Source organism: Mesoplodon densirostris, chromosome 17 (assembly GCF_025265405.1).
Source record: "Mesoplodon densirostris isolate mMesDen1 chromosome 17, mMesDen1 primary haplotype, whole genome shotgun sequence".
NCBI classification, from domain to species: domain Eukaryota; kingdom Metazoa; phylum Chordata; class Mammalia; order Artiodactyla; family Ziphiidae; genus Mesoplodon; species Mesoplodon densirostris.
In genome coordinates, this window is record NC_082677.1 from 18,072,905 (window position 1) to 18,086,927 (window position 14,023).

Below are 14,023 nucleotides of genomic sequence, written 5' to 3' on the forward strand. Positions count from 1 at the left end.
TTTACCCAAAGACCTTTGAAAACCATGTGTCTGGACCCATTTCATCTCTGTTATAGCTAAGAAAAAACTGCAGACAGAGAAATTAGGAGACCCGGCCAATTCTACGTGATTCGAGGATAGCTGTACAAAGTTTGCACATTCAGCTTAGAATTGTCTGTTAAAGCTCACCATCCATGTATTCCAGGTAAATTTCATTAATCAACACCTGGTCCTGCAATTGAGCTTTGCTAGAAGGAGAAACGGACAGAAAAATAAACCATTATTGTGCAGTCTGGTAAGTGAGTGGTAGAATTGTGTCCGGGTAAAGAGGTAGCATGGAGAGAAGTCACTGGGGTTTTAAAGACTGCAGAGGTGGGCTTCCCTGATGGCGCAGTGGTTAAGAATCCGCCTGCCAGTGCAGGGGACACGGCTTCAAGCCCTGGTCTGGGAAGATTCTACATGCCACAGAGCAACTAAGCCCGTGAGCCACAACTACTGAGCCTGCGCTCTAGAGCCCATGAGCCACAACTACTGAGCCCACGTGCCACAACTACTGAAGCCCACGCACCTAGAGCCCTTGCTCCGCAACAAGAGAAGCCACCACAATGAGAAGCCCACGCACTGCAGCGAAGAGTAGCCCCTGCTGGCCGCAACTAGAGAAAAGCCCGCGCACAGCAACAAAGACCCAGTGCAGCCAAAAATAAATTAATAAATTAATAAATTAATAAATTAAAAATAAATAAATAAAGACTGCAGAGGAGTTTATCAGGTGACAAGAGAGTAAAGGCACTCAAGATTCGCTGCAGACCCCTTGCTCCCCATGATGGCCTGGCAGATCTTGCCCTTTGATAGTGGCCCCCACTCTGCTGTGCCAAATGCTTTGACTTTAGCAGAATAATTGGTTAATCATGCCCATGGGGCAGCCTAGCCCATCAAGTTCAAGTACCAAGTGGTGATCTCTCCACTGAAAAACATTTATATTCTTAACAACAAATAAACAGTTAAAAATGGGCAAAAGGGGCCTCCCTGGTGGCGCAAGTGGTTGAGAGTCCGCCTGCCGATGCAGGGGATACGGGTTCGTGCCCCGGTCTGGGAGGATCCCATGTGCCGCGGAGCGGCTGGGCCCGTGGGCCATGGCTGCTGAGCCTGCGCGTCCGGAGCCTGTGCTCCGCAACGGGGGAGGCCACAACAGTGAGAGGCCCGCATACCGCAAAAAAAAAAAAAAAAAAAAAAAAAATGGGCAAAAGATTTGAACAGACATTTCTCCAAAGAAGATAATACAAATGGCCAATAAGCCATAAGATCAGTAGTCATTAGGGAAATGCAAATCAAAACCACAATGAGATACCACTTTACACCCATTAGGATGTCCATTATAAAAAACAGCAACAGCAAAGGAAAATAACGAGTGTTGGCAGGAATGTGGAGAAATTTGGAACTCTGGTGTACTGCTGTTGGGAATGCAAAATGGTGCAGCCACTGTGGGAGCTAGCATGAGGGTTCCTCAAAAAGTAAAACAGGAACTTCCCTGGCAGTCCAGCGGTTAAGACTCCATGCTTCCGATGCAGGGGGCACGGGTTCGATCCCTGGTCGGGGAACTAAGATCCCAAATGCCGCGTGGCCAAAAAATAAATAAAATACATAAAAAATTTAAAAAAAAATTTTTAAAGGTCAAATCAAAAAAAAAAAAAGTAAAACATAGAATTACCATATGATACAGCAATTCCACTTCTACCTAAATACCCAAAGGAACTAAAACTAGGGACTCAAATGGATACTTGCACACCAGTATTCATAGCACCTTATTCATGGTAGCCGAAAGGTAGAAACAACCTACCTAGATGTTCGTCAGCAGATGAATAGATAAACAAAGTGTGGTGTATACATACAATAGAATATTATTCAGTCTGAAACAGACATGAAATTGTGACACATACTACAACATGGATGTACCTCGAGGATATTATCCTAAGTGAAATGTCAGACACAAAAGACAAATGAGGTAGTTAGAGTAGTCAGAGTCCTAGAGGCAGAGATAAGGTGGTGGCCACCGGCAGCTGGGGGGAAGACGGAGTGGGAAGTTATCGTTTAATGGGGACAGAGTTTCAGTTTGGGGAGATGAAAAAGTTCTGGAGATGGACAGTGGTGATGGCTGCACAACAGTGTGAATGTACTTAATATCTCTGAATTGAATACTTAAAATGGGGTAAAATGGTAAATTTTATGCTATGTATATTTTACCGTGATTTTAAAAATCCATAATATTTACATACTTTTTGGTGGGGGGAAAGCCAGGCACGTGTACTCTAGGTGGAAGAGCAACTTGTACGCAGGCCTAGAGGCCCGCCTCCTCCTGGAAGTCTTCCCTTACTGTCCCAGCCACTGCTCCCTCATCTCCCTCCAGTCGTTATTGAGCAGAATGTCAATGTAGCACAACTAGGTAACAAGCTGTCTGAGGCCAGGGCCCAGCTTACTCTAAAAAAAAAAGTCCTGACAATTTTCTTTAATGTTATTAATTAGTAATGTTACTCTTTCTTCCATGTCTCTCTTTCTACCTGTCTGGTTTTTTTTTTTTTTTCATATGGTTTTTATTTATTTATTTATTTTTTTATTTTACAAATTTAATCAGTTATACATATACATACGTTCCCATATCCCCTCCCTTTTGCGTCTCCCTCCCACCCTCCCTATCCCACCCCTCCAGGCGGTCACAAAGAACCGAGCTGATCTCCCTGTGCTATGCGGCTGCTTCCCACTAGCTATCTACCTTACATTTGGTAGTGTATATATGTCCATGCCGCTCTTTCACTTTGTCACAGCTTACCCTTCCCCCTCCCCATATCCTCAAGTCCATGCTCTAGTAGGTCTGTGTCTTTATTCCTGTCTTACTCCTATGTTCTTGATGACATTTTTTTCTTAAATTCCATATATATGTGTCAGCATACAGTATTTGTCTTTCTCTTTCTGACTTACTTCACTCTGTATGACAGACTCTAGGTCCATCCACCTCATTACAAATAGCTCAATTTCATTTCTTTTTATGGCTGAGTAATATTCCATTGTATATATGTGCCACATCTTCTTTATCCATTCATCTGATGATGGACACTTAGGTTGTTTCCATCTCCGGGCTATTGTAAATAGGGCTGCTATGAACATTTTGGTACATGTCTCTTTTTGAATTATGGTTTTCTCAGGGTATATGCCCAGTAGTGGGATTGCTGGGTCATATGGTAGTTCTATTTGTAGTTTTTTAAGGAACCTCCATACCGTTCTCCATAGTGGCTGTACCAATTCACATTCCCACCAGCAGTGCAAGAGTGTTCCCTTTTTTCCACACCCTCGCCAGCATTTATTGTTTGTAGATTTTTTGATGATGGCCATTCTGACTGGTGTGAGATGATATCTCATTGTAGTTTTGATTTGCATTTCTCTAATGAGTAAAGATGTTGAGCATCCTTTCATGTGTTTGTTGGCTGTCTGTATATCTTCTGTGGAGAAATGTCTATTTAGGTCTCCTGCCCATTTTTGGATAGGGTTGTTTGTTTTTTTGCTATTGAGCTGCATGAGCTGCTTATAAATTTTGGAGATTAATCCTTTGTCAGTTGCTTCATTTGCAAATATTTTCTCCCATTCTGAGGGTTGTCTTTTGGTCTTGTTTATAGTTTCCTTTGCTGTGCAAAAGCTTTGAAGTTTCATTAGGTCCCATGTGTTTATTTTTGTCTTTATTTCCATTTCTCTAGGAGGTGGGTCAAAAAGGATCTTGCTGTGATTTATGTCATAGAGTGTTCTGCCTATGTTTTCCTCTAGGAGTTTGATAGTGTCTGGCCTTACATTTAGGTCTTTAATCCATTTTGAGCTAATTTTTGTGTATGGTGTTAGGGAGTGATCTAATCTCATACTTTTACATGTCCCTGTCCAGTTTTCCCAGCACCACTTATTGAAGAGACTGTCCTTTCTCCACTGTACATTCCTGCCTCCTTTATCAAAGATAAGGTGACCATATGTCCGTGGGTTTATCTCTGGGCTTTCTATCCTGTTCCATTGATCTATCTTTCTGTTTTTGTGCCAGTACCATACTGTCTTGATTACTGTAGCTTTGTAGTATAGTCTGAAGTCAGGGAGCCTGATTCCTCCAGCTCCATTTTTCGTTCTCAAGATTGCTTTGGCTATTCGGGGTCTTTTGTGTTTCCATACAAATTGTGAAATTTTTTGTTCTAGTTCTGTGAAAAATGCCATTGGTAGTTTGATAGGTATTGCATTGAATCTGTAGATTGCTTTGGGTAGTAGAGTCATTTTCACAATGTTGATTCTTCCAATCCAAGAACATGGTACATCTCTCCATCTATTTGTATCATCTTTAATTTCTTTCATCAGTGTCTTATAATTTTCTGCATACAGGTCTTTTGTCTCCTTAGGTAGGTTTATTCCTAGATATTTTATTCTTTTTGTTGCAATGGTAAATGGGAGTGTTTCCTTGATTTCACTTTCAGATTTTTCATCATTAGTATATAGGAATGCCAGAGATTTCTGTGCATTAATTTTGTATCCTGCAACTTTACCAAATTCATTGATTAGCTCTAGTAGTTTTCTGGTAGCATCTTTAGGATTCTCTATGTATAGTATCATGTCATCTGCAAACAGTGACAGCTTTACTTCTTCTTTTCCCATTTGGATTCCTTTTATTTCCTTTTCTTCTCTGATTGCTGTGGCTAAAACTTCCAAAACTATGTTGAATAAGAGTGGTGAGAGTGGGCAACCTTGTCTTGTTCCTGATCTTAGTGGAAATGGTTTCAGTTTTTCACCATTGAGGACGATGCTGGCTGTGGGTTTGTCATATATGGCCTTTATTATGTTGAGGAAAGTTCCCTCTATGCCTACTTTCTGCAGGGTTTTTATCATAAATGGGTGTTGAATTTTGTCAAAAGCTTTCTCTGCATCTATTGAGATGATCATATGGTTTTTCTCCTTCAATTTGTTAATATGGTGTATCACATTGATTGATTTGCGTATATTGAAGAATCCTTGCATTCCTGGAATAAACCCCACTTGATCATGGTGTATGATCCTTTTAATGTGCTGTTGGATTCTGTTTGCTAGTATTTTGTTGAGGATTTTTGCATCTATGTTCATCAGTGATATTGGCCTATAGTTTTCTTTCTTTGTGACATCCTTGTCTGGTTTTGGTATCAAGGTGATGGTGGCCTCGTAGAATGAGTTTGGGAGTGTGCCTCCCTCTGCTATATTTTGGAAGAGTTTGAGAAGGATAGGTGTTAGCTCTTCTCTAAATGCTTGATAGAATTCGCCTGTGAAGCCATCTGGTCCTGGGCTTTTGTTTGTTGGAAGATTTTTAATCACAGTTTCAATTTCAGTGCTTGTGATTGGTCTGTTCATATTTTCTATTTCTTCCTGATTCAGTCTTGGCAGGTTGTGCATTTCTAAGAATTTGTCCATTTCTTCCAGGTTGTCCATTTTATTGGCATAGAGTTGCTTATAGTAATCTCTCATGATCTTTTGTATTTCTGCAGTGTCAGTTGTTACTTCTCCTTTTTCATTTCTAATTCTATTGATTTGAGTCTTCTCCCTTTTTTTCTTGATGAGTCTGGCTAATGGTTTATCAATTTTGTTTATCTTCTCAAAGAACCAGCTTTTAGTTTTATTGATCTTTGCTATCGTTTCCTTCATTTCTTTTTCATTGATTTCTGATCTGATTTTTATGATTTCTTTCCTTCTGCTAACTTTGGGATGTTTTTGTTCTTCTTTCTCTAATTGCTTTAGGTGCAAGGTTAGGTTGTTTATTCGAGATATTTCCTGTTTCTTAAGGTGGGATTGTATTGCCATAAACTTCCCTCTTAGAACTGCTTTTGCTGCATCCCATAGGTTTTGGGTCGTCGTGTCTCCATTGTCATTTGTTTCTAGGTATTTTTTAATTTCCTCTTTGATTTCTTCAGTGATCACTTCGTTATTAAGTAGTGTATTGTTTAGCCTCCATGTGTTTGTATGCTTTACAGCTCTTTTCCTGTAATTGATATCTAGTCTCATAGCATTGTGGTCGGAAAAGATACTTGATACAATTTCAATTTTCTTAAATTTACCAAGGCTTGATTTGTGACCCAAGATATGATCTATCCTGGAGAATGTTCCATGAGCACTTGAGAAAAATGTGTATTCTGTTGTTTTTGGATGGAATGTCCTATAAATATCAATTAAGTCCATCTTGTTTAATGTATCATTTAAAGCTTGTGTTTCCTTATTTATTTTCATTTTGGATGACCTGTCCATTGGTGAAAGTGGGGTGTTAAAGTCCCCTACTATGATTGTGTTACTGTCGATTTCTCCCTTTATGGCTGTTAATATTTCCCTTATGTATTGAGGTGCTCCTATGTTGGGTGCATAAATATTTACAATTGTTATATCTTCTTCTTGGATCGATCCCTTGATCATTATGTAGTGTCCTTCTTTGTCTCTTCTAGTAGTCTTTATTTTAAAGTCTATTTTGTCTGATATGAGAATTGCTACTCCAGCTTTCTTTTGGTTTCCATTTGCATGGAATATCTTTTTCCATCCCCTTACTTTCAGTCTGTATGTGTCTCTAGGTCTGAAGTGGGTCTCTTGTAGACAGCATATATATGGGTCTTGTTTTTGTATCCATTCAGCCAGTCTGTGTCTTTTGGTGGGAGCATTTAGTCCATTTACATTTAAGGTAATTATTGATATGTATGTTCCTACTCCCATTTTCTTAATTGTTTTGGGTTCGTTATTGTAGATGTTTTCCTTCTGTTGTGTTTCTTGCCTAGAGAAGTTCCTTTAGCATTTGTTGTAAAGCTGGTTTGGTGGTGCTGAACTCTCTCAGCTTTTGCTTGTCTGTAAACGTTTTAATTTCTCCATCAAATCTGAATGAGATCCTTGCTGGGTAGAGTAATCTTGGTTGCAGGTTTTTCTCCTTCATCACTTTAAGTATGTCCTGCCACTCCCTTCTGGCTTGTAGAGTTTCTGCTGAGAGATCAGCTGTTATCCTGATGGGGATTCCCTTGTGTGTTATTTGTTGTTTTTGCCTTGCTGCTTTTAATATGATTTCTTTGTGTTTAATTTTTGACAGTTTGATTAATATGTGTCTTGGTGTATTTCTCCTTGGATTTATTCTGTATGGGACTCTCTGTGCCTCCTGGACTTGATTAACTATTTCCTTTCCCATATTAGGGAAGTTTTCAACTATAATCTCTTCAAATATTTTCTCAGTCCCTTTCTTTTTCTCTTCTTCTTCTGGAACCCCTATAATTCGAATGTTGGTGCGTTTAATGTTGTCCCAGAGGTCTCTGAGACTGTCCTCTGTTCTTTTCATTCTTTTTTCTTTATTTTGCTGTGCAGCAGTTATTTCCACTATTTTATCTTCCACCTCACTTATCCGTTCTTCTGCCTCAGTTATTCTGCTATTGATCCCATCTAGAGTATTTTTTATTTCATTTATTGTGTTTTTAATCGATGCTTGATTCGTCTTTAGTTCTTCTAGGTCCTTGTTAACTGTTTCTTGCATTTTGTCTATTCTATTTCCAAGATTTTGGATCATCTTTACCATCATTATTCTGAATTCTTTTTCAGATAGACTGCCTATTACCTCTTCATTTGTTAGGTCTGGTGGGTTTTTATCTTGCTCCTTCTCCTGCTGTGTGTTTTTCTGTCTTCTCATTTTGCTTATCTTACTGTGTTTGGGGTCTCCTTTTTGCAGGCTGCAGGTTCGTAGTTCCCGTTGTTTTTGGTGTCTGTCCCCAGTGGCTAAGGTTGGTTTAGTGGGTTGTGTAGGCTTTTTGGTGGAGGGGAGTACTGCCTGTGTTCTGGTGGATGAGGCTGGATCTTGTCTTTCTGGTGGGCAGGTCCACGTCTGGTGGTGTGTTTTGGGGTGTTTGCGGACTTTTTATGATTTGAGGAAGCCTCTCTGCTAATGGGTGGCGTTGTGTTCCTGTCTTGCTAGTTGTTTGGCATAGGGTGTCCAGCACTGTAGCTTGCTGGTCGTTGAGTGAAGCTGGGTGCTGGTGTTGAGATGGAGATCTCTGGAAGATTTTCGCCGTTTGATATTATGTGGAGCTGGGAGGTCTCTTGTGGACCAGTGTCCTGAAGTTCGCTCTCCCACCTCAGAGGCACAGCACTGACTCCTGGCTCCTCAATTTGGGATGATTTGTTGTCTATTCATGTATTCCACAGATGCAGGGTACATGAAGTTGATTGTGGAGCTTTAATCCGCTGCTTCTGAGGCTGCTGGGAGAGGTTTCCCTTTCTCTTCTTTGTTCTCACAGCTCCTGGGTCTCAGCTTTGGATTTGGCCCCGCCTCTGCGTGTAGGTCACCGGAGGGCGTCTGTTCTTCGCTCAGACAGGACAGGGTTAAAGGAGCAGCCTCTTCGGGGACTCTGGCTCACTCAGGCCGGGCGGGAGGGAGGGGCACGGAGTGCGGGGCGAGCCTGCAGCGGCAGAGGTCGGCGTGACGTTGCACCAGCCCGAGGCGCGCCGTGCGTTCTCCCAGGGAAGCCGCCCCTGGATCCCGGGACCCCGGCAGTGGCAGGCTGCACAGGCTCCCGGAAGGGCGGCGTGGACAGTGACCTGCGCTCGCACACAGGCTTCTTGGCGGCGGCAGCAGCAGCCCCAGCGTCCCACGCCCGTCTCTGGGCTCCGCGCTTTCAGCCGCGACTCGCGCCCGTCTCTGGAGCTCCTTTACGCGGCGCTCTTAATCCCCTCTCCTCGCGCACCAGGAAACCAAGAGGGAAGAAAAAGTCTCCTGCCTCTTCGGCAGCTCCAGAGTTTTCCCGGACTCCCTCCCGGCCAGCCGCGGCACACCAGCCCCCTTCAGGCTGAGTTCTCGCCGCCAGTCCCAGTCCTCTCCCTGCGCTCTGACCGAAGCCCGAGCCTCAGCTCCAGCGCCTCCCGCCCCGGCGGGGGAGCAGACAAGCCTCTCGGGCTGGTGAGTGCCGCTCGGCACCGCTCCTCTGTGCGGGAATCTCTCTGCTTTGCCCTACCCAGGTATGTGGGGAGTTTCTTGCCTTTTGGGAGGTCTGGGGTCTTCTGCCAGCGTTCAGTAGGTGTTCTTCTCCGGAGGGACCGAATCAGCGCATGTCCCCGCGCCGGCTGCCCCGGGGCCGCAGCGCCGCCGCGCCGGGTCTGCGCCTGGCCAGCTCGGCCGGCCCCCAGCCCACCCGCCAGCTGCAGCAGCCGCTCCCGCCGCTCCCCAGCAGCCGCTCCCGCCGCTCCCTCTACCTGTCTGGTTTTTTTAAATAAATTTTTTTAGAAATAATTGACTTTACGGTCAATTTAGAGATTGACGTACAGTTGTTAAAAAATAACAGAGATCCCTTGTGCATTTTGTCCAGTTTCCTACAATGGTAATGTTTTTCAAAACTATAGTATAATATCACAACCAGGACACTGACATTGACAATCCACTGACCTTAATCAGATTTCCTTAGTTTTGCTTGCACTTAGGTGTGTGTGTGTGTGTGTGTGTGTGTGTGTGTTAAGTTCTACGCCATTGTACTGACCAGGTAGGCTCGTGTATTCAACCACAGCAGTCAGATACTGAACAGTTTTAACACCATGAAGATCCCTAGTGTTTTTCTTTTGTAACTACCTGCACTTCCCCTCCCTCCACCCCCTAACCTGAAAACCACTAATATGTCCTCCGTTTCTAAAATTTATCATTTCAAAAAGTGTTATATAAGTGGAATTATAGAGTACGTAACCTTTCGGGGTTGACTTTTTCACTCAGCATGATTCCCTGGAGATCCATCCAAGGTATTGAGTGTGTCAGTAGCTGGTTCTTTCTTATTGCTGGGGAGTAGTCCAAGGTATAAATGTACCATGGTCTATTTAACCATATACCTTTTGAAGTACATTTGGTTTTTAGCTATTACCAAAAAAGCTGCTGTCAACGTTTATGTACATGTTTTTGTGTGAACATAAGTTTTTATTTTTCTGGGATAAATGCAATTGCTAGATCATATGGTAATTGCATGTTAGTTTTAAGAACCTGCCAAACTCAGGTTTTCCAGGGAGGCTGTTCCATTTTCATCCTACCAGAAATGTATGAGTGATCCATTTTCTCCACATCCTCATCAGCATTTGGTACTGCCGCTATTTTTTATTTTAGACATTCTGACAGATAGATAATAATATCTCATTGTGGTTTATTTATTTATTTTTGGCTGTTTTGGGTCTTTGTTGCTGTGCGCAGGCTTTTTCTAGTTGCGGCGAGCAGGGGCTACTCTTCGTTGTGGTTGCTTCTCTTGTCGCGGAACACGGGCTCTAGGCGTGTGGGCTTCAGTAGTTGTGGCATGCAGACTCTGTAGATGTGGCTCGCGGGCTCTAGAGCGCAGGCTCAGTACTTGTGGCACACAGGCTTAGTTGCTCCGCAGCATGTGGGATCTTCCCGGACCAGGGCTCGAACCTATATCCCCTGCATTGGCAGGCGGATTCTCAACCACTGCACCACCAGGGAAGTCCTCTCGTTGTGGTTTTAATTGGCATTTCCCTGGTGGCTAACAATGTTGAACATCTTTTCATATGTTTATTTGCTACCTGTATATTCACTTTGGTGAAATGTCTCTTCATTTCTTTTGCCCATTTTCTAATTTAATTGGGTTTGTGTTTTGTTTTTTCTTTTAACTCATTCCCTCCACCCTTCCTTTTATTTCTTATTCTTTTAGTAAGCATTTATTATCATGTCCCATCTATCAGGCATCTGGAATACAGAAACAAAGGCAAAGACTTACACGAAAGAACTGATGGTTTTGAGGAGGAGACAAGTATGCAGGATTCTGTTCAGGAAAGACATCTACCTCCTATCAAGAATTAGTGAAGGCTTGTTTCCTGGAGGAGGTAACATCTGATCAGCATTTGGAGGGTAGATATGTTCATTATACTTTATATGCTATACTGCCTTTACACTTAGAGTAGTAATATAGTAAGAAATATATAGTGCCTTCTAAAAGCCCCACAGGGCACCTTTCTTTCTAAGTAATTCATTACGTGGACTTGTCATTAAATCAAGGTTAGCAGACACTGAACACAAAATATCACCCTGGGTTCTTGAGGGTTCTAAGACAGAGAAGACAACATCCCAGGCCCCCAAGATGTATGATCTAATGGGGACTGGAGATCCACCACCAGCAGACAGTTGATTACAGAAACACAAATTTAGTATCAAGGGAGAGTGAGAAATTAATTTTTACCAGGAAGTTTGGGAAGGTTTCTTGGAAAAAGGAGAGTTTGAGCTGGGATTTGAAAAAGGAGTAGAACTCCAACAGGTAGATGTAAAAGGGAACAAATTTGGTATACACTCCTGGGTTCCTGCATGTTATAGATTCCAGGTTTCCATCTTGCTCTTACCCAGGGAATTGCTTCTGAGGAAGGATTCTAGACTGGATGTCTGTGTCCATGTTTGGCTCCAGTTGAAGAGGTTGCTAGTGGAAGTCACATCTAGTTTTAGGATGAGATCAACAATCTAATTTTGGGAAGTCCTTCATCTCACAGATAGATATCCTGAGGCCTAGAGAGGATCAAATTCAGTTCAGTCTTGTGGCCCCTACTGGCCAATCAGTGGATGTGTTTTGTCTAGAAAGTTCCCAGGTCATGCCAGGGAAGTGGTGTGGATTTCCTATGGCTCTGCTAAAAATAAAAAGATCAATTGGTGAAAATAAGAAGTTGCAGAGTGGATGGGGAGTACTTCTTGTTTAAAAACATTGTTTATCTCACATGTAATTTTTTTTTTTTTTTTTTTTTTTTTGCGGTATGCGGGCCTCTCACTGTTGTGGCCTCCCCCGTTGCGGAGCACAGGCTCCGGACGCGCAGGCTCCGGACGCGCAGGCTCAGCGGCCATGGCTCACGGGCCCAGCCGCTCCGCGGCATGTGGGATCCTCCCAGACCGGGGCACGAACCCGTATCCCCTGCATCGGCAGGCGGACTCTCAACCACTTGCGCCACCAGGGAGGCCCTCACATGTAATTTTTTAAAATCTCCTTTAAGGAATATAATTTTTACATATGCTCTGAAATAAACCACACTTACCAATTAAGTAACTTACAGAGTGTCAGGAAAAGAGAAGATAAACCAGCTTCAAAGCCTCTGTTCAGCAAAGATTGGAAAGGATAAGAAGCTGGAAGATGTATTAATGAGATGGGGAGAAAGTCAGGTTTCTTCTCTCAATTAGAGAAAAAGAAAGGCAATTACAAACTGTAGCATAAACAAAAATATCTTATAACAAAGTCATGGCCCAGATATGAAGCAAACTAAAATGTAGAATAAAATAAAATGTAGCCTGATTTTGAGAAATGTGTGAGTGTAAGAAAAAATATTCCATTTGCCACATTCTTCTTAAGTGACAAAAATACTGGATTTGTAGAGGAAGAAGTTGTGGCCCATTGCAGTGAACACTATTTACATAATCACCATATTGTAAATGCTGTTGATTGAATGGAAATGCAGTCAGTTTCAACAACATACAAGCAAAGTGGACAGAAGTTGAGAGTTGGAAATGGGGAGGAGAGAGGGAGAGAGGATGGTGGGTGTTCTCATGCTTGTCTGATATCATAAGAAGTCCAGATACTACACAACATTGATGAATGGGTAAGCTGAGGCTTTAAGTTTTACTTTTTTTTTTTTTTTTTGGCCACATCATGCGCCTTGCAGGAACTTAGTTCCCTGACCAGGGACTGAACCCACATCCTCGGCAGTGAAAGCGAGGAGTCCTAACCACTGGACCGCCAGGGAATTCCCCAAAGTTTACTACATAAGTTACACATTTGGGTAACTAATAGAAGAATTAAAGAGAATTCATATAGAGACTTCCCTGGCGGTCCAGTGGGTAAGACTCCAAGTTCCCAGGGGGCCCGGGTTCAGTCCCTAGTCAGGGAACTGGATCCCACATGCCACAACTAAGAGTTCGCATGCCACAACTAAAGATCCTGCATGCTGCAACTAAGACCCGGCACAGCCTAAATAAATAAATAAATAATTTTTTAAAAAAGAGAATTCATATAGCTATTAAAGGGATTCAGAACATGCTACTCCAAAATATACCACTTTGGCATATTGATTATTTTGAACTGAAGGCAATTGAGAAACTGTAGGTGCAGGAAGCGCTCTCTGACCTCCCTCTTTCTACCTAAAATCAGGTCTTTGAACTTCCCATGAGAAAGGTGCCCTCCCTTTACCAGGACGAAAAGAACATTCTTATCACTGGGGACTGGGCCTCAATGCTGAAATGGTCCTGTACAAATAAACCTACCAAAATAACCCTTGTCTTCCATTACTTTCTCCCCATGTATCTCCTAGTCACTTTCCCACAATTTACTGTCCTCAGCTCAAGCCCCTTTGTCTTGTCACATCCCTGCAGTTTATTGTTCTTTTGTGTAAAAAGGCATATAAGGGCCTCCCTGGTGGCGCAGTGGTTAAGAGTCCGCCTGCCGATGCAGGGGATACGGGTTCGTGCCCCGGTCTGGGAGGATCCCATATGCCGCGGAGCGGCTGGGCCCGTGAGCCATGGCCGCTGGGCCTGCGCATCCGGAGCCTCTGCTCTGCAACGGGAGAGGCCACAACAGTGAGAGGCCCGCATACCGCAAAAAAGAAAAAAAAAAAAAAAAAAAAAAAAAAGGCATATAAGTTTTGGGGCCTAACAGCTTATTCAGGTCTTCATTTTCCCTTCAAAGACTCCCATGTACCTGTAAAAATATTAAATAAGATATGTATGCTTTTCTTTTTAATCTGTTTATGTCAATTAATTCTTAGGCCAGCTACAGAACCTAAGAGGGTAGAAGGAAGTTTTTCCTCCCCTCCTATCAAAAATTGGAAGAAGGGAAGGGGAGGGGAAACTGTAAATTATACTGTAATTTTTCAGGACGGGCTGTCAGTTGATAATGTCTAAAGAAATAGTAATATATTACGTGTTATGAAAATAGTTGCCAGAACTACAGACAGAAGTGGTTAAGTGTGGTGCCTCTGGGAAGTTGTACTAGAATTGACCTTAGGGATCAGGCAGAGACACAATTTTGATGTCACATAAGTG

The 14,023-nt window shown here is 42.7% G+C and overlaps 1 protein-coding gene across 1 annotated transcript in view; it reads left to right on the forward strand.

Annotated features, from left to right (window-relative positions):
* The window catches only part of EBPL (EBP like), a 50,468-nt gene that overhangs the window by 26,044 nt on the left and 10,401 nt on the right, over window positions 1–14,023 (forward strand). The gene's annotated exons all lie outside the window — the stretch shown is intronic.